At 43.3% G+C, this 17,685-nt stretch overlaps 13 non-coding genes and 1 pseudogene across 13 annotated transcripts; all 14 read left to right on the top strand.

Annotated features, from left to right (window-relative positions):
* The first annotated feature begins 511 nt into the window (after positions 1 to 511).
* Positions 512 to 630, top strand: LOC135533445 (5S ribosomal RNA). The gene has a single exon (XR_010454505.1). It is a non-coding gene; the product is annotated as a 5S ribosomal RNA (ribosomal RNA).
* Positions 631 to 1,598: 968 nt separating this feature from the next.
* LOC135533444 (5S ribosomal RNA) lies at positions 1,599 to 1,717 on the top strand. Its single transcript, XR_010454504.1, has one exon. It is a non-coding gene; the product is annotated as a 5S ribosomal RNA (ribosomal RNA).
* A 1,096-nt stretch (positions 1,718 to 2,813) lies between these two features.
* Positions 2,814 to 2,932, top strand: LOC135533443 (5S ribosomal RNA). Its single transcript, XR_010454503.1, has one exon. It is a non-coding gene; the product is annotated as a 5S ribosomal RNA (ribosomal RNA).
* Positions 2,933 to 4,014: 1,082 nt separating this feature from the next.
* LOC135533442 (5S ribosomal RNA) lies at positions 4,015 to 4,133 on the top strand. Its single transcript, XR_010454502.1, has one exon. It is a non-coding gene; the product is annotated as a 5S ribosomal RNA (ribosomal RNA).
* A 1,083-nt stretch (positions 4,134 to 5,216) lies between these two features.
* LOC135533441 (5S ribosomal RNA) lies at positions 5,217 to 5,335 on the top strand. Its single transcript, XR_010454501.1, has one exon. It is a non-coding gene; the product is annotated as a 5S ribosomal RNA (ribosomal RNA).
* A 1,027-nt stretch (positions 5,336 to 6,362) lies between these two features.
* On the top strand, positions 6,363 to 6,481 carry LOC135533440 (5S ribosomal RNA). The gene has a single exon (XR_010454500.1). It is a non-coding gene; the product is annotated as a 5S ribosomal RNA (ribosomal RNA).
* Positions 6,482 to 7,450: 969 nt separating this feature from the next.
* Positions 7,451 to 7,590, top strand: LOC135533462 (5S ribosomal RNA; annotated as a pseudogene).
* Positions 7,591 to 8,731: 1,141 nt separating this feature from the next.
* On the top strand, positions 8,732 to 8,850 carry LOC135533439 (5S ribosomal RNA). The gene has a single exon (XR_010454499.1). It is a non-coding gene; the product is annotated as a 5S ribosomal RNA (ribosomal RNA).
* Positions 8,851 to 9,920: 1,070 nt separating this feature from the next.
* On the top strand, positions 9,921 to 10,039 carry LOC135533466 (5S ribosomal RNA). Its single transcript, XR_010454523.1, has one exon. It is a non-coding gene; the product is annotated as a 5S ribosomal RNA (ribosomal RNA).
* Positions 10,040 to 11,116: 1,077 nt separating this feature from the next.
* On the top strand, positions 11,117 to 11,235 carry LOC135533465 (5S ribosomal RNA). The gene has a single exon (XR_010454522.1). It is a non-coding gene; the product is annotated as a 5S ribosomal RNA (ribosomal RNA).
* An 884-nt stretch (positions 11,236 to 12,119) lies between these two features.
* LOC135533454 (5S ribosomal RNA) lies at positions 12,120 to 12,238 on the top strand. Its single transcript, XR_010454514.1, has one exon. It is a non-coding gene; the product is annotated as a 5S ribosomal RNA (ribosomal RNA).
* An 814-nt stretch (positions 12,239 to 13,052) lies between these two features.
* On the top strand, positions 13,053 to 13,171 carry LOC135533461 (5S ribosomal RNA). Its single transcript, XR_010454520.1, has one exon. It is a non-coding gene; the product is annotated as a 5S ribosomal RNA (ribosomal RNA).
* Positions 13,172 to 14,010: 839 nt separating this feature from the next.
* LOC135533449 (5S ribosomal RNA) lies at positions 14,011 to 14,129 on the top strand. Its single transcript, XR_010454509.1, has one exon. It is a non-coding gene; the product is annotated as a 5S ribosomal RNA (ribosomal RNA).
* Positions 14,130 to 14,908: 779 nt separating this feature from the next.
* On the top strand, positions 14,909 to 15,027 carry LOC135533438 (5S ribosomal RNA). The gene has a single exon (XR_010454498.1). It is a non-coding gene; the product is annotated as a 5S ribosomal RNA (ribosomal RNA).
* Positions 15,028 to 17,685: the final 2,658 nt, after the last annotated feature.

Below are 17,685 nucleotides of genomic sequence, written 5' to 3'. Positions count from 1 at the left end.
AGAAGGTTTTTGTGGGAAGCCTTTCCTTCTCTACCAAAAAAATCATTAGCCCCGCTAGCCGACACAAAGTTTGTGTCCCTGCTTCTGCAGGAAACTGGGCAGTCCTGTGCAGTTTCTGAAAGTTGCGTGGAAATACGAATCACTGATGCATTTTGTTGATGTCTAATGATTCACTTGGGCAAATGAATGGATTTTCTAACAAGTTGAAAGGATTTAGTTGATTTCCTCCTTAGTTCAAAACATTTTTGAATATTGTTGAATTTCGGTTTAAAGTCTGTATTCCGTGATTCCGTGTGGGCGCGCTGTATTTTATAGGGCCTAGTCCATGAAGTTGTCATAAGTGTGAACATAGGATATGCCCTCTTCCCCCCCACAAGAGTGAAATATATGGGCTGGAAATGCAAGCAAGGTTTGAGCTTTGTCAGTGTGTCACAGAGGTGGACATTTCTCTGTCTCCCGATGAATGAGCGGCACATTGACTTTATATAGTGTACCAAGAGAGTTCCCTTTCGCTTACGGCCATACCAGCCTGAATACGCCCGATCTCGTCCGATCTCGGAAGCTAAGCAGGGTCGGGCCTGGTTAGTACTTGGATGGGAGACCGCCTGGGAATACCAGGTGCTGTAAGCTTTTTGCTCCAGTAGAGGGTACTCTTGTGTCATGCGTGAAGCAACTGCCTTTTATTTATCACCCAAATAATGTTGTCTTTTTATTGGACTACATGCAGTTTGTTAGTGCTGCCCTGCCCTGATCAAATCCAATCATGGACAGTCAAATCAACCATTTGTTTTTATTGTCTGATTAAAATCCCTTCAATGTTTTTTGACCGTTTATCCCTGCTTCTCCAGGTTTTCGCTCTCAAATCACCTTTTTAATCGCAGAATGTTCATTCAGCAAAACCCTTTTTGTCTGGGAAAAATTGAAGACATTTTTGGGGTGTAGTTACCCTTTAAACGCAAGTGTGCGCCAGGAAGAGAGACCTTTGTTTGGCAATGTCTGTAGTCCATTGCGGAGTTTGCAAAACAAATGGCCACTGGATTGATGCAAATAATGCTGATATAATTCAATGTTTTGTTAACATTTCATTGAGAAGGTTTTTGTGGGAAGCCTTTCCTTCTCTACCAGAAGAAGGTAATCATTAGCCTCATCGCTAACGGCTTGTGTCCCTGCTTCTGCAGGAAACTGGGCAGTCCTGTGCAGTTTCTGAAAGTTGCGTGGAAATACGAATCACTGATGCATTTTGTTGATGTCTAATGATTCACTTGGGCAAATGAATGCGTTTCCTAACAAGTTGAAAGGATTTAGTTGATTTCCTCCTTAGTTCAAAACATTTTTGAATATTGTTGAATTTCGGTTTAAAGTCTGGATTCCGTGATTCCGTGTGGGCGCGCCGTATTATATAGGGCCCTAGTCCATGAAGTTGTCATAAGTGTGAACATAGGATATGCCCTCTTCCCCCCCACAAGAGTGAAATATATGGGCTGGAAATGTAAGCAAGGTTTGAGCTTTGTCAGTGTGTCACAACGTGGACATTTCTCTGTCTCCCGATGAATGAGCGGCACATTGACTTTATATAGTGTACCAAGAGAGTTCCCTTCGCTTACGGCCATACCAGCCTGAATACGCCCGATCTCGTCCGATCTCGGAAGCTAAGCAGGGTCGGGCCTGGTTAGTACTTGGATGGGAGACCGCCTGGGAATACCAGGTGCTGTAAGCTTTTTGCTCCAGTAGAGGGTACTCTTGTGTCATGCGTGAAGCAACTGCCTTTTATTTATCGCCCTAATAATGTTGTCTTTTTATTGGACTACATGCAGTTTGTTAGTGCTGCCCTGCCCTGATCAAATCCAATCATGGACAGTGCGTTTCCCTCGAAATGTAGGCACTACATTCACCATTTGTTTTTAGGCTTGTCTGTCGTCCATTAAAATCCCTTCAATGTTTTTTGACCGTTTATCCCTGCTTCTCCAGGTTTTCGCTCTCAAAAGTACACCTTTTTAATCGAAATATAACACGATTGAATGTTCTATGTCCACGACAACGTTTAAAACCCTAGCAGGAGACCACTTTTGGGTCTGGGAAAAATTGAAGACATATGTCGATTTTGGGGTGTAGTTACCCTTTAAACGCAAGTGTGCGCCAGGAAGAGACCTTTGTTTGGCCAAGCCGTGTTGCTGTAGCGCTCATGTGATTGCGGAGTTTGCAAAACAAATGGCCACTGGATTGATGCAAATAATGCTGATATAATTCTGCCAAGCTGGCATAGGCTACTTTGCAGTTAACATTTCATTGAGAAGGTTTTTGTGGGAAGCCTTTCCTTCTCTACCAGAAGAAGGTAATCATTAGCCTCATTGTGTCGGCTACACAAAGTGTAGACATGGGCGCTGCAGCGCACAGAAACTGGGCAGTCCTGTGCCGTTTCTGAAAGTTGCGTGGAAATACGAATCACTGATGCATTTTGTTGATGTCTAATGATTCACTTGGGCAAATGAATGCGTTTCCTAACAAGTTGAAAGGATTTAGTTGATTTCCTCCTTAGTTCAAAACATTTTTGAATATTGTTGAATTTCGGTTTAAAGTCTGGATTCCGTGATTCCGTGTGGGCGCGCCGTATTATATAGGGCCCTAGTCCATGAAGTTGTCATAAGTGTGAACATAGGATATGCCCTCTTCCCCCCCACAAGAGTGAAATATATGGGCTGGAAATGTAAGCAAGGTTTGAGCTTTGTCAGTGTGTCACAAAGTGGACATTTCTCTGTCTCCCGATGAATGAGCGGCACATTGACTTTATATAGTGTACCAAGAGAGTTCCCTTCGCTTACGGCCATACCAGCCTGAATACGCCCGATCTCGTCCGATCTCGGAAGCTAAGCAGGGTCGGGCCTGGTTAGTACTTGGATGGGAGACCGCCTGGGAATACCAGGTGCTGTAAGCTTTTTGCTCCAGTAGAGGGTACTCTTGTGTCATGCGTGAAGCAACTGCCTTTTATTTATCAATAATGTTGTCCAATAATGTTGTGTCTTTTTATTGGATGAAATGCAGTTTGTTAGTGCTGCCCTGCCCTGCAAATCCAATCATGGACAGTCAAATCAACATTCACCATTTGTTTTTAGGCTTGTCTGTCGTCCATTAAAATCCCTTCAATGTTTTTTGACCGTTTATCCCTGCTTCTCCAGGTTTTCGCTCTCAAAAGTACACCTTTTTAATCGAAATATAACACGATTGAATGTTCTATGTCCACGACAACGTTTAAAACCCTAGCAGGAGACCACTTTTGAGGTCTGGGAAAAATTGAAGACATATCGATTTTGGGGTGTAGTTACCCTTTAAACGCAAGTGTGCGCCAGGAAGAGACCTTTGTTTGGCCAAGCCGTGTTGCTGTAGCGCTCATGTGATTGCGGAGTTTGCAAAACAAATGGCCACTGGATTGATGCAAATAATGCTGATATAATTCTGCCAAGCTGGCATAGGCTACTTTGCAGTTAACATTTCATTGAGAAGGTTTTTGTGGGAAGCCTTTCCTTCTCTACCAGAAGAAGGTAATCATTAGCCTCATCGCTAACGGCTACACAAAGTGTTGTGTCCCTGCTTCATGCGCAAAACTGGGCAGTCCTGTGCCGTTTCTGAAAGTTGCGTGGAAATACGAATCACTGATGCATTTTGTTGATGTCTAATGATTCACTTGGGCAAATGAATGGTTTCCTAACAAGTTGAAAGGATTTAGTTGATTTCCTCCTTAGTTCAAAACATTTTTGAATATTGTTGAATTTCGGTTTAAAGTCTGGATTCCGTGATTCCGTGTGGGCGCGCCGTATTATATAGGGCCCTAGTCCATGAAGTTGTCATAAGTGTGAACATAGGATATGCCCTCTTCCCCCCCACAAGAGTGAAATATATGGGCTGGAAATGTAAGCAAGGTTTGAGCTTTGTCAGTGGGTCACAACGTGGACATTTCTCTGTCTCCCGATGAATGAGCGGCACATTGACTTTATATAGTGTACCAAGAGAGTTCCCTTCGCTTACGGCCATACCAGCCTGAATACGCCCGATCTCGTCCGATCTCGGAAGCTAAGCAGGGTCGGGCCTGGTTAGTACTTGGATGGGAGACCGCCTGGGAATACCAGGTGCTGTAAGCTTTTTGCTCCAGTAGAGGTACTCTTGTGTCATGCGTGAAGCAACTGCCTTTTATTTATCGCCCTAATAATGTTGTCTTTTTATTGGACTACATGCAGTTTGTTAGTGCTGCCCTGCCCTGATCAAATCCAATCATGGACAGTCAAATAATGGCACTACATTCACCATTTGTTTTTAGGCTTGTCTGTCGTCCATTAAAATCCCTTCAATGTTTTTTGACCGTTTATCCCTGCTTCTCCAGGTTTTCGCTCTCAAAAGTACACCTTTTTAATCGAAATATAACACGATTGAATGTTCTATGTCCACGACAACGTTTAAAACCCTAGCAGGAGACCACTTTTGAGGTCTGGGAAAAATTGAAGACATATCGATTTTGGGGTGTAGTTACCCTTTAAACGCAAGTGTGCAGGAAGAGAGACCTTTGTTTGGCCAAGCCGTGTTGCTGCAGCGCTCATGTGATTGCGGAGTTTGCAAAACAAATGGCCACTGGATTGATGCAAATAATGCTGATATAATTCTGCCAAGCTGGCATAGGCTACTTTGCAGTTAACATTTCATTGAGAAGGTTTTTGTGGGAAGCCTTTCCTTCTCTACCAGAAGAAGGTAATCATTAGCCTCATCGCTAACGGCTACACAAAGTGTAGACATGCAGACAGGCATGCACAGAAACTGGGCAGTCCTGTGCCGTTTCTGAAAGTTGCGTGGAAATACGAATCACTGATGCATTTTGTTGATGTCTAATGATTCACTTGGGCAAATGAATGCGTTTCCTAACAAGTTGAAAGGATTTAGTTGATTTCCTCCTTAGTTCAAAACATTTTTGAATATTGTTGAATTTCGGTTTAAAGTCTGGATTCCGTGATTCCGTGTGGGCGCGCCGTATTTTATAGGGCCCTAGTCCATGAAGTTGTCATAAGTGTGAACATAGGATATGCCCTCTTCCCCCCCACAAGAGTGAAATATATGGGCTGGAAATGTAAGCAAGGTTTGAGCTTTGTCAGTGTGTCACAACGTGGACATTTCTCTGTCTCCCGATGAATGAGCGGCACATTGACTTTATATAGTGTACCAAGAGAGTTCCTTTCGCTTACGGCCATACCAGCCTGAATACGCCCGATCTCGTCCGATCTCGGAAGCTAAGCAGGGTCGGGCCTGGTTAGTACTTGGATGGGAGACCGCCTGGGAATACCAGGTGCTGTAAGCTTTTTGCTCCAGTAGAGGGTACTCTTGTGTCATGCGTGAAGCAACTGCCTTTTATTTATCGCCCTAATAATGTTGTCTTTTTATTGGACTACATGCAGTTTGTTAGTGCTGCCCTGCCCTGATCAAATCCAATCATGGACAGTCAAATCAAATAATGGACACATTCACCATTTGTTTTTAGGCTTGTCTGTCGTCCATTAAAATCCCTTCAATGTTTTTTGACCGTTTATCCCTGCTTCTCCAGGTTTTCGTGTACACCTTTTTAATCGCATTTGTTCTTGTCCACGGTTTAAAACCCTAGCAGGAGACCACTTTTGAGGTCTGGGAAAAATTGAAGACATATCTTTTGGGGTGTAGTTACCATTAAACGCAAGTGTGCGCCAGGAAGAGATTTGTTTGGCACCTTTGCTGTAATGTTTTTTGCAAAACAAATGGCCACTGGATTGATGCAAATAATGCTGATATAATTCTGCCAAGCTGGCATAGGCTACTTTGCAGTTAACATTTCATTGAGAAGGTTTTTGTGGGAAGCCTTTCCTTCTCTACCAGAAGAAGGTAATCATTAGCCTTTAACGGCTGTGTAGACCCTGCTTCTGCAGGACAGAAACTGGGCAGTCCTGTGCCGTTTCTGAAAGTTGCGTGGAAATACGAATCACTGATGCATTTTGTTGATGTCTAATGATTCACTTGGGCAAATGAATGGTTTTCTAACAAGTTGAAAGGATTTAGTTGATTTCCTCCTTAGTTCAAAACATTTTTGAATATTGTTGAATTTCGGTTTAAAGTCTGGATTCCGTGATTCCGTGTGGGCGCGCTGTATTTTATAGGGCCCTAGTCCATGAAGTTGTCATAAGTGTGAACATAGGATATGCCCTCTTCCCCCCCCCCCCCACAAGAGTGAAATATATGGGCTGGAAATGTAAGCAAGGTTTGAGCTTTGTCAGTGTGTCACAACGTGGACATTTCTCTGTCTCCCGATGAATGAGCGGCACATTGACTTTATATAGTGTACCAAGACAGTTCCTTTCGCTTACGGCCATACCAGCCTGAATACGCCCGATCTCGTCCGATCTCGGAAGCTAAGCAGGGTCGGGCCTGGTTAGTACTTGGATGGGAGACCGCCTGGGAATACCAGGTGCTGTAAGCTTTTGCTCCAGTAGAGGGTACTCTTGTGTCATGCGTGAAGCAACTGCCTTTTATTTATCACCCAAATAATGTTGTCTTTTTATTGGACTACATGCAGTTTGTTAGTGCTGCCCTGCCCTGATCAAATCCAATCATGGACAGTCAAAGGCACTCATTCACCATTTGTTTTTATTGTCTGACAATGATTGAATGTTCTATGTCCACGTTTTACCTCAAAATCTAGGCAGTGCATTCAGCATTTGTTTTTCCAGGTCGGAGACTGTCAAAAATTGAAGACATATCTTTTGGGGTGTAGTTACCAAACGCAAGTTAGGAAGAGACCTTTGTTTGGCCACCTTCAATGTTTTGATTGCTGAGTTTGCAAAACAAATGGCCACTGGATTGATGCAAATAATGCTGATATAATTCTGCCAAGCTGGCATAGGCTACTTTGCAGTTAACATTTCATTGAGAAGGTTTTTGTGTTCCTTCTCTACCAGAAGAAGGTAATCATTAGCCTCATCGCTAACGGCTACACAAAGTGTAGACATGGGCAGTCCTGCGCACAGAAACTGGGCAGTCCTTGCCGTTTCTGAAAGTTGCGTGGAAATACGAATCACTGATGCATTTTGTTGATGTCTAATGATTCACTTGGGCAAATGAATGCGTTTCCTAACAAGTTGAAAGGATTTAGTTGATTTCCTCCTTAGTTCAAAACATTTTTGAATATTGTTGAATTTCGGTTTAAAGTCTGGATTCCGTGATTCCGTGTGGGCGCGCTGTATTATATAGGGCCCTAGTCCATGAAGTTGTCATAAGTGTGAACATAGGATATGCCCTCTTCCCCCCCCACAAGAGTGAAATATATGGGCTGGAAATGTAAGCAAGGTTTGAGCTTTGTCAGTGTGTGTCACAACGTGGACATTTCTCTGTCTCCCGATGAATGAGCGGCACATTGACTTTATATAGTGTACCAAGAGAGTTCCCTTTCGCTTACGGCCATACCAGCCTGAATACGCCCGATCTCGTCCGATCTCGGAAGCTAAGCAGGGTCGGGCCTGGTTAGTACTTGGATGGGCCTGGTTAGTACTTGGATGGGAGACCGCCTGGGAATACCAGGTGCTGTAAGCTTTTTGCTCCAGTAGAGGGTACTCTTGTGTCATGCGTGAAGCAACTGCCTTTTATTTATCGCCCAAATAATGTTGTCTTTTTATTGGACTACATGCAGTTTGTTAGTGCTGCCCTGCCCTGATCAAATCCAATCATGGACAGTCAAATGTAGGCACTACATTCACCATTTGTTTTTAGGCTTGTCTGTCGTCCATTAAAATCCCTTCAATGTTTTTTGACCGTTTATCCCTGCTTCTCCAGGTTTTCAAAAGTACACCTTTTTAATCGAAATATAACACGATTTGTTCTATGTCCACGACAACGTTTAAAACCCTAGCAGGAGACCACTTTTGAGGTCTGGGAAAAATTGAAGACATATCTTTTGGGGTGTAGTTACCATTAAACGCAAGTGTGCCCAGGAAATCACCTTTGTTTGGCCAAGCCGTGTTGCTGACTCATGTGATTGCGGAGTTTGCAAAACAAATGGCCACTGGATTGATGCAAATAATGCTGATATAATTCTGCCAAGCTGGCATAGGCTACTTTGCAGTTAACATTTCATTGAGAAGGTTTTTGTGGGAAGCCTTTCCTTCTCTACCAGAAGAAGGTAATCATTAGCCTCATCGAACGCTTTGCAGTTAACATTTCATTGAGAAGGTTTTTGTGGGAAGCCTTTCCTTCTCTACCAGAAGAAGGTAATCATTAGCCTCACAAAACGGCTGTGTCCCTGCTTCTGCAGGAAGAAACTGGGCAGTCCTGTGCCGTTTCTGAAAGTTGCGTGGAAATACGAATCACTGATGCATTTTGTTGATGTCTAATGATTCACTTGGGCAAATGAATGCGTTTCCTAACAAGTTGAAAGGATTTAGTTGATTTCCTCCTTAGTTCAAAACATTTTTGAATATTGTTGAATTTCGGTTTAAAGTCTGGATTCCGTGATTCCGTGTGGGCGCGCCGTATTATATAGGGCCCTAGTCCATGAAGTTGTCATAAGTGTGAACATAGGATATGCCCTCTTCCCCCCCACAAGAGTGAAATATATGGGCTGGAAATGTAAGCAAGGTTTGAGCTTTGTCAGTGTGTCACAACGTGGACATTTCTCTGTCTCCCGATGAATGAGCGGCACATTGACTTTATATAGTGTACCAAGAGAGTTCCCTTCGCTTACGGCCATACCAGCCTGAATACGCCCGATCTCGTCCGATCTCGGAAGCTAAGCAGGGTCGGGCCTGGTTAGTACTTGGATGGGAGACCGCCTGGGAATACCAGGTGCTGTAAGCTTTTGCTCCAGTAGAGGGTACTCTTGTGTCATGCGTGAAGCAACTGCCTTTTATTTATCGCCCTAATAATGTTGTCTTTTTATTGGACTACATGCAGTTTGTTAGTGCTGCCCTGCCCTGATCAAATCCAATCATGGACAGTGCAAATCACTACATTCACCATTTGTTTTTAGGCTTGTCTGTCGTCCATTAAAATCCCTTCAATGTTTTTTGACCGTTTATCCCTGCTTCTCCAGGTTTTCGCTCTCAAAAGTACACCTTTTTAATCGAAATATAACACGATTGAATGTTCTATGTCCACGACAACGTTTAAAACCCTAGCAGGAGACCACTTTTGAGGTCTGGGAAAAATTGAAGACATATCGATTTTGGGGTGTTTACCCTTTAAACGCAAGTGTGCGCCAGGAAGAGACCTTTGTTTGGCCAAGCCGTGTTGCTGTAGTCATGTGATTGCAGTTTGCAAAACAAATGGCCACTGGATTGATGCAAATAATGCTGATATAATTCTGCCAAGCTGGCATAGGCTTTTGCAGTTAACATTTCATTGAGAAGGTTTTTGTGGGAAGCCTTTCCTTCTCTACCAGAAGAAGGTAATCATTAGCCTCATCGCTAACGGCTACACAAAGTGTGACATGTCCCTGCTGCGCACAGAAAACTGGGCAGTCCTGTGCCGTTTCTGAAAGTTGCGTGGAAATACGAATCACTGATGCATTTTGTTGATGTCTAATGATTCACTTGGGCAAATGAATGCGTTTTCTAACAAGTTGAAAGGATTTAGTTGATTTCCTCCTTAGTTCAAAACATTTTTGAATATTGTTGAATTTCGGTTTAAAGTCTGGATTCCGTGATTCCGTGTGGGCGCGCCGTATTTTATAGGGCCCTAGTCCATGAAGTTGTCATAAGTGTGAACATAGGATATGCCCTCTTCCCCCCACAAGAGTGAAATATATGGGCTGGAAATGTAAGCAAGGTTTGAGCTTTGTCAGTGTGTCACAACGTGGACATTTCTCTGTCTCCCGATGAATGAGCGGCACATTGACTTTATATAGTGTACCAAGAGAGTTCCCTTTCGCTTACGGCCATACCAGCCTGAATACGCCCGATCTCGTCCGATCTCGGAAGCTAAGCAGGGTCGGGCCTGGTTAGTACTTGGATGGGAGACCGCCTGGGAATACCAGGTGCTGTAAGCTTTTTGCTCCAGCAGAGGGTTCTCTTGTGTCATGCGTGAAGCAACTCCCTTTTATTTATCACCCAAATAATTTGTCTTTTTATTGGACTAATGCAGTTTGTTAGTGCTCCCCTGCCCTGCCCTGATCAAATCAAATCATGGACAGTGCGTTTACCTCAAAATGTAGGCACTACATTCACCATTTGTTTTTAGGCTTGTCTGTCGTCCATTAAAATCCCTTCAATGTTTTTTGACCGTTTATCCCTGCTTCTCCAGGTTTTCGCTCTCAAAAGTACACCTTTTTAATCGAAATATAACACGATTGAATGTTCTATGTCCACAAACGTTTAAAACCTAGTTTTGGGAAAAATTGAAGACATATCGATTTTGGGGTGTAGTTACCCTTTAAACGCAAGTGTGCGCCAGGAAGAGACCTTTGTTTGGCCAAAAAATTGCTGTAGCGCTCATGTGATTGCGGAGTTTGCAAAACAAATGGCCACTGGATTGATGCAAATAATGCTGATATAATTCTGCCAAGCTGGCATAGGCTACTTTGCAGTTAACATTTCATTGAGAAGGTTTTTGTGGGAAGCCTTTCCTTCTCTACCAGAAGAAGGTAATCATTAGCCTCATCGCTAACGGCTACACAAAGTGTAGACATTTCATGCGCACAGAAACTGGGCAGTCCTGTGCCGTTTCTGAAAGTTGCGTGGAAATACGAATCACTGATGCATTTTGTTGATGTCTAATGATTCACTTGGGCAAATGAATGGATTTTCTAACAAGTTGAAAGGATTTAGTTGATTTCCTCCTTAGTTCAAAACATTTTTGAATATTGTTGAATTTCGGTTTAAAGTCTGGATTCCGTGATTCCGTGTGGGCGCGCTGTATTTTATAGGGCCCTAGTCCATGAAGTTGTCATAAGTGTGAACATAGGATATGCCCTCTTCCCCCCCCCCCCACAAGAGTGAAATATATGGGCTGGAAATGTAAGCAAGGTTTGAGCTTTGTCAGTGTGTCACAACGTGGACATTTCTCTGTCTCCCGATGAATGAGCGGCACATTGACTTTATATAGTGTACCAAGAGAGTTCCCTTTCGCTTACGGCCATACCAGCCTGAATACGCCCGATCTCGTCCGATCTCGGAAGCTAAGCAGGGTCGGGCCTGGTTAGTACTTGGATGGGAGACCGCCTGGGAATACCAGGTGCTGTAAGCTTTTTGCTCCAGTAGAGGGTTCTCTTGTGTCATGCGTGAAGCAACTGCCTTTTATTTATCACCCAAAATAATGTTTGTGTCTTTTTCAAATTGGACAGTGCGTTTCCCTCGAAATGCAGTTTCACCATTTGTTTTTAGTTGCTGTCCCCCTTCAATGCCCCCTGCCCCAGGTTTTCGATCAAATCAAATAATGGACAATTGAATGTTCTATGTCCACAAAATCTAGGCAGGAGACATTCAGGTCAAAAATTTGTTTTTAGGCTCGGAGACTGTCAATGTCTGTAGTCCATTAGGGCCCTGTAAATCACCTTCAAAACAAATGTTTTGATGCAAATAATGCTGATATAATTCCCAAGCTGGCATAGGCTACTTTGCAAAACATTTCATTGAGAAGGTTTTTGTGGGAAGCCTTTCCTTCTCTACCAGAAGAAGGTAATCATTAGCCTGTGTCCCTGCTTCTGCAGGACAGAAACTGGGCAGTCCTGTGCAGTTTCTGAAAGTTGCGTGGAAATACGAATCACTGATGCATTTTGTTCATGTCTTATGATTCACTTGGGCAAATGAATGGATTTTCTAACAAGTTGAAGGGATGGAGTTGATTTCCTCCTTAGTTCAAAACATTTTTGAATATTGTTGAATTTCGGTTTAATGTCTGTATTTCGTGATTCCGTGTGGGCGCGCTGTATTTTATAGGGCCTTAGTCCATGAAGTTGTCATAAGTGTGAACATAGGATATGCCCTCATCCCCCCCCACAAGAGTGAAATATATGGTCTGGAAATGCAAGCAAGGTTTGAGCTTTTCAGTGTGTCAGAAGGTGAACATTTCTCTGTCCCCGTTGAATAAGCGACACGTTGACTTTATAGTGTACCAAGACAGCACCTTTCGCTTACGGCCATACCAGCCTGAATACGCCCGATCTCGTCTGATCTCGGAAGCTAAGCAGGGTCGGGCCTGGTTAGTACTTGGATGGGAGACCGCCTGGGAATACCAGGTGCTGTAAGCTTTTTGCTCCAGCAGAGGGTTCTCTTGTGTCATGCGTGGAGCAACTCCCTTTTATTTATCACCCAAATAATGTTGTGTCTTTTTCCATTGGACAGAAATGCAGTTTTTGTTAGTGCTCCCCATTAAAATCCCTTCAATGCCCCTGCCCAGGTTTTCGATCAAATCAAATAATGGACAATGCGTTTAAAACCTCAAAATCTAGGCAAAAATTGCATTCAGCATTTGTTTTTAGGCTCGGAAGACTGTCAATGTCTGTAGTCCATTAGGTTTGCAAAACAAATGGCCCTGTAAATCACCTTCAATGTTTTGACTGATTGGCTACTTTGCAGTTAACATTTCATTGAAAAAAAGCCTCCCCTGAAGCCGACCGTTTGTGTCCCTGCTTCTGCAGGAAACTGGGCAGTCCTGTGCAGTTTCTGAAAGTTGCGTGGAAATACGAATCACTGATGCATTTTGTTGATGTCTTATGATTCACTTGGGCAAATGAATGGATTTTCTAACAAGTTGAAAGGATTTAGTTGATTTCCTCCTTAGTTCAAAACATTTTTGAATATTGTTGAATTTCGGTTTAATGTCTGTATTCCGTGATTCCGTGTGGGCGCGCTGTATTTTATAGGGCCTTAGTCCATGAAGTTGTCATAAGTATGAACATAGGATATGCCCTCATCCCCCCCCCACAAGAGTGAAATATATGGTCTGGAAATGCAAGCAAGGTTTGAGCTTTGTCAGTGTGTGTCAGAAGGTGGACATTTCTCTGTCCCCGATGAATGAAGCGACACATTGACTTTATATAGTGTACCAAGACAGTTCCTTTCGCTTACGGCCATACCAGCCTGAATACGCCCGATCTCGTCCGATCTCGGAAGCTAAGCAGGGTCGGGCCTGGTTAGTACTTGGATGGGAGACCGCCTGGGAATACCAGGTGCTGTAAGCTTTTTGCTCCAGTAGAGGGTTCTCTTGTGTCATGCGTGAAGCAACTGCCTTTTATTTATCACCCAAATAATGTTGTGTCTTTTTTATTGGACCTGAAAATCCAATGCAGTTTGTTAGTTTTTAGCTTGTCCCCATTAAAATCCCTTCAATGCCCTGCCCTTTTCGATCAAATCAAATAATGGACAATGCAACGTTTAAAACCTCAAAATTTTGAGGCAGTGCATTCAGCATTTGTTTTTAGTTACCCTTTAAACGCAAGTGTGCGCCAGAAGACTGTCAATGTCTGTAGTCCATTAGGGGCCCTGGATAAATCACCTTCAATGTTTTGACTTTCATTGATTTTTGCCCCTTCTCTACCAGAAAAGGTAATCATTAGCCTGAGCCGGCTACCAAAGTTTGTGTCCCTGCTTCTGCAGGAAAAACTGGGCAGTCCTGTGCAGTTTCTGAAAGTTGCGTGGAAATACGAATCACTGATGCATTTTGTTGATGTCTTATGATTCACTTGGGCAAATGAATGGATTTTCTAACAAGTTGAAGGGATTTAGTTGATTTCCTCCTTAGTTCAAAACATTTTTGAATATTGTTGAATTTCGGTTTAATGTCTGTATTTCGTGATTCCGTGTGGGCGCGCTGTATTTTATAGGGCCTTAGTCCATGAAGTTGTCATAAGTATGAACATAGGATATGCCCTCTTCCCCCCCCCACAAGAGTGAAATATATGGTCTGGAAATGCAAGCAAGGTTTGAGCTTTTCAGTGTGTGTCAGAAGGTGAACATTTCTCTGTCCCCGATGAATGAGCGACACGTTGACTTTATATAGTGTACCAAGACAGCACCTTTCGCTTACGGCCATACCAGCCTGAATACGCCCGATCTCGTCCGATCTCGGAAGCTAAGCAGGGTCGGGCCTGGTTAGTACTTGGATGGGAGACCGCCTGGGAATACCAGGTGCTGTAAGCTTTTTGCTCCAGCAGAGGGTTCTCTTGTGTCATGCGTGAAGCAACTCCCTTTTATTTATCACCCAAATAATGTTGTGTCTTTTTATTGGACTAAATGCAGTTTGTTAGTGCTCCCCTGCCCTGCCCTGATCAAATCAAATAATGGACAATGCGTTTACCTCAAAATCTAGGCAGTGCATTCATATCATTTGTTTTTAGGCTGTGCGGAAGACTTTGTCAATGTCTGTAGTCCATTGATTGGGCCCAAATGTAAAAATCACCTTCAATGTTTTGACATTTCATTGATTTTTGCCCCCTTCTCTACCAAAAAGGTAATCATCCCCCTGAGCCTACACAAAGTTTGTGTCCCTGCTTCTGCAGGAAACTGGGCAGTCCTGTGCAGTTTCTGAAAGTTGCCTGGAAATACAAAGCACTGATGCATTTTGTTCATGTCTTATGATTCACTTGGGCAAATGAATGGATTTTCTAACAAGTTGAAGGGATGGAGTTGATTTCCTCCTTGGTTCAAAGCATTTTTGAATATTGTTGAATTTCGGTTTAATGTCTGTATTTCGTGATTCCGTGTGGGCCCGCTGTATTTTATAGGGCCCTCGTCCATGAAGTTGTCATAAGTATGAACCTAGGATATGCCCTCATCCCCCCCCACAAGAGTGAAATATATGGTCTGGAAATGCAAGCAAGGTTTGAGCTTTTCAGTGTGTCAGAAGGTGAACATTTCTCTGTCCCCGTTCGAGAATGAGACACATTGACTTTATATAGTGTACCAAGACAGCACCTTTCGCTTACGGCCATACCAGCCTGAATACGCCCGATCTCGTCCGATCTCGGAAGCTAAGCAGGGTCGGGCCTGGTTAGTACTTGGATGGGAGACCGCCTGGGAATACCAGGTGCTGTAAGCTTTTGCTCCAGCAGAGGGTTCTCTTGTGTCATGCGTGAGCAACTCCTTTTATTTATCACCCAAATAATGTTGTGTCTTTTTATTGGACTAAATGCAGTTTGTTAGTGCTCCCCTGCCCTGCCCTGATCAAATCAAATAATGGACAATGCGTTTACCTCAAAATCTAGGCAGTGCATTCAGCATTTGTTTTTAGGCTCGGAGACTGTCAATGTCTGTAGTCCATTAGGGCCCTGTAAATCACCTTCAATGTTTTGACTGATTGCCCCCAAAAAATTGAGAAGGTTTTTGTGGGAAGCCTTTCCTTCTCTACCAGAAGAAGGTCCCCTGAGCCGACCGTTTGTGTCCCTGCTTCTGCAGGAAACTGGGCAGTCCTGTGCAGTTTCGGAAAGTTGCGTGGAAATACGAATCACTGATGCATTTTGTTCATGTCTTATGATTCACTTGGGCAAATGAATGGATTTTCTAACAAGTTGAAGGGATGGAGTTGATTTCCTCCTTAGTTCAAAGCATTTTTGAATATTGTTGAATTTCGGTTTAATGTCTGTATTTCGTGATTCCGTGTGGGCGCGCTGTATTTTATAGGGCCTTAGTCCATGAAGTTGTCATAAGTATGAACCTAGGATATGCCCTCATCCCCCCCCCCCACAAGAGTGAAATATATGGTCTGGAAATGCAAGCAAGGTTTGAGCTTTTCAGTGTGTGTCAGAAGGTGAACATTTCTCTGTCCCCGTTCGAGTAAGCGACACGTTGACTTTATATAGTGTACCAAGACAGCACCTTTCGCTTACGGCCATACCAGCCTGAATACGCATTTCCTGATTGGAGAAGTGACGACAGGTGCGAGTGTCTGAGCTGTGAGTGAGTGTTTGCTGGAGAGTGTTTGCTCGAGAGCTATTTTTGTTAATTAATTGGTTTTTGCAATATAATTTATTATTTTCTTCAGTTGAATAGTTTAAAGTTTGGTTAGTCTTCCCCTTGCAGGTTTTCTGCTTGGGGGAGAGGTTTTTTTGGATTCGTTTTTTACTATGACGGACAACATGGAAAAGACAAACGGAATGGACAAAGACAACGAAAAGGCGCAACGGAAGAAAAATGAAGATAACGAAGGAGTGAAATATGGAAAAGAATACACGGTGGCAATTGAGTTGGAAGGAGAAGACAAAGTGACGACAATGGAACTACTAAGAGCAATTAAGGAGGGGTGTGGAGAGGTGGTGGGATGCCGCATGAAAGGAGAAAAGAAGTATGAAATTACGATGAGAAATGATAGAGGAAAAGAACGGTTAATGGATGGATTGCGAATAAAGGACACAAGGATTCTGGCGAGAGATATTAATGTGAAGGAATTGGTGGTGTCTTTTATGAATCTCCCAGTATACGTAGAAGATGGTGTGATAGTGGGCAAGCTGAGAAGCTGGGGAGTGGAGGCCGTCTCGGAGATAAGGAGGAGAGTTTGGCCAGGAACGGAGGTGGTTGACGGGACACGTTTCTGCAAGGTCAAGTTCACAGAAAAAGTGACATCATTACCTTATTCTACAAGAATTGAGACGTTGGAGGGAGCAGAATATTTCAGGGTCATTCATGACAAACAGGTCAGAGTGTGTCGTATGTGTATTCAACCCGGGCACATAGTTAAAGACTGCCCGGAATTTAGGTGTTTTAAGTGTGGCAATCATGGACACTATGCGAGAGAATGTGATGGAGAGAAGGAAAGGAATTTTTGTGGTGGATGCAGAAAGAGAGTGGCGGAGTGCAACTGTGGAGAGGATAGGGCTGAAGAGGGGAGTCAAACAATATTCGAGGAAGCAGTGGTATTGTCGCAAGAAGGAGAAGAAGATGGAGGAGAGGACGTGGTGGAAGGTGGAGAGACGGAGGAAGGAAGAAGGAAGAAGGACCAGAAGATAAATGAAATTGGGGGCAGTATGGACTCAGGAATAAGAAGAGGGAGTTTTCAGGAGGAGGGGGGGGAGTGGACTGGGGGGAAGTACGGGGGACTCACAGGTTTTGGGGGAAAGCACAGCACTAACAAGTAGCTCGGGGGGTGAAGAAATGGAGGGGGTTATGGAGTTGATGACAATACCAGAGACGGCGATAAGCACGGGGAGCACAACGACTATACCAGAAGTGGAGATGAATACGGGGAGCACAACGGAGGTGGATGCCAAGAGTGGGAGTTGGCTGGATAACATGGACTTGGAGGAGATATCGGACACGGATGATGGGGCAAAGATGGAAAGAACGAGGGAAGGATACAGGAAAAGGAAAGCGGTGGGAAGAGGGGGAGAGAAAGGGTGGAAGAAGAAAGAAACTGGATAACAGGTAGAGGATAATGAAATTATATTTTATTATTTTATTATTTATTAGAATGGTCAATATAATGTCAATAAATGCAAATGGTTTGAGAACAATGGGAAAATTAAATAGAATAGTCCAAATGAAGAATTCAGATATTTTATGTATTCAAGAAACACACTGGGATAATGTTTGTGTTTTAGAAGTAAAAAAAATATGGAGGGATTTTATTTATGTAAACAATGGCAGAGGTAATTCAAGTGGGGTTGCAATTTTATTAAGGAAGGATGTAGTAGAAAATGTGAAGAAGATATATAATGATAATAATGGGAGGATTTTAATTTTGGATTTTGAATATATGAATAGG

This window comes from Oncorhynchus masou, unplaced genomic scaffold (genome assembly GCF_036934945.1).
Source record: "Oncorhynchus masou masou isolate Uvic2021 unplaced genomic scaffold, UVic_Omas_1.1 unplaced_scaffold_2385, whole genome shotgun sequence".
In the NCBI taxonomy this organism is placed as follows: Eukaryota; Metazoa; Chordata; class Actinopteri; order Salmoniformes; family Salmonidae; genus Oncorhynchus; species Oncorhynchus masou.
This window is presented reverse-complemented; position numbering and strand designations above follow the sequence as displayed.